Raw genomic sequence first — 793 nt, 5'->3', positions numbered from 1 at the left:
TGTAATGATGTTTACTTTGAATTTATATTAGTTCACACAAACACTCCATCCATGCTTTTGTTCCGGCCTCCGGTCCAGTTTAAGAACCCATTGTGGCCCTCGAGTCAAAAAGTTTGCCCACCTCTGCTCTAGTCACTGAGCCAAACCGGCCAGGGCTGACGAGGTTATCACTGAACTTAAACATGTTCAGTGAAACATTGCTGCCCTGCAAGATAGCAACGCAGGGCAGCTGCAGCCAGGGGCTCCGTGGGGGCCTCGGCCTACAGCCTGGGACCAGCCTCTTTCCCCTTTGTCTCCCCCCCCACCCCTTCCCACTGCTTAGAACCCCAACTGCCCAGGGTCCAGGAAACGCTGACACTGCAGAGCGAGAAACAGTTAACTCCGAGGTGACCAGTGATTTTTTTATTTTTTATGAATCTCAGCCTGGTTCCTTTAGCCACCCAGCCCGTGCCTGGTCCAGACCTCTTACTGTCGGAAAATCCAACTTCGTTTTAACAGCGGGTTGGGGAAAAGAGCAGGATTTGCCCTGGCCTGTGTGCTCAGTGGTTAGAGCACAAGCCTGAGCACCAAAGGGTCTACGGTTCAATCCCTGGCCCCCGGTCGGGGTATGTGCGGGAGGCAATCAATCAATGTGTCTCACATTGATCTCCTTCCCTCCCTCCCTCCCTCCCTCTAAAAATCAATGGGAAAGGTATCCTGGGGTGCGGACTAACAAGGACAACAGAGGGAAGAGCAGTGCTTGAGCGGCTCTTTCCTGCTTCTCACCTGGAGGCTCCTGGGACTGCCCCCCAGT

The sequence above is a fragment of the Myotis brandtii genome, unplaced genomic scaffold (assembly GCF_000412655.1).
Source record: "Myotis brandtii unplaced genomic scaffold, ASM41265v1 scaffold1112, whole genome shotgun sequence".
In the NCBI taxonomy this organism is placed as follows: Eukaryota; Metazoa; Chordata; class Mammalia; order Chiroptera; family Vespertilionidae; genus Myotis; species Myotis brandtii.
The sequence above is the reverse complement of the archived record's forward strand: the minus strand, read 5'-3'. Positions refer to the sequence as shown.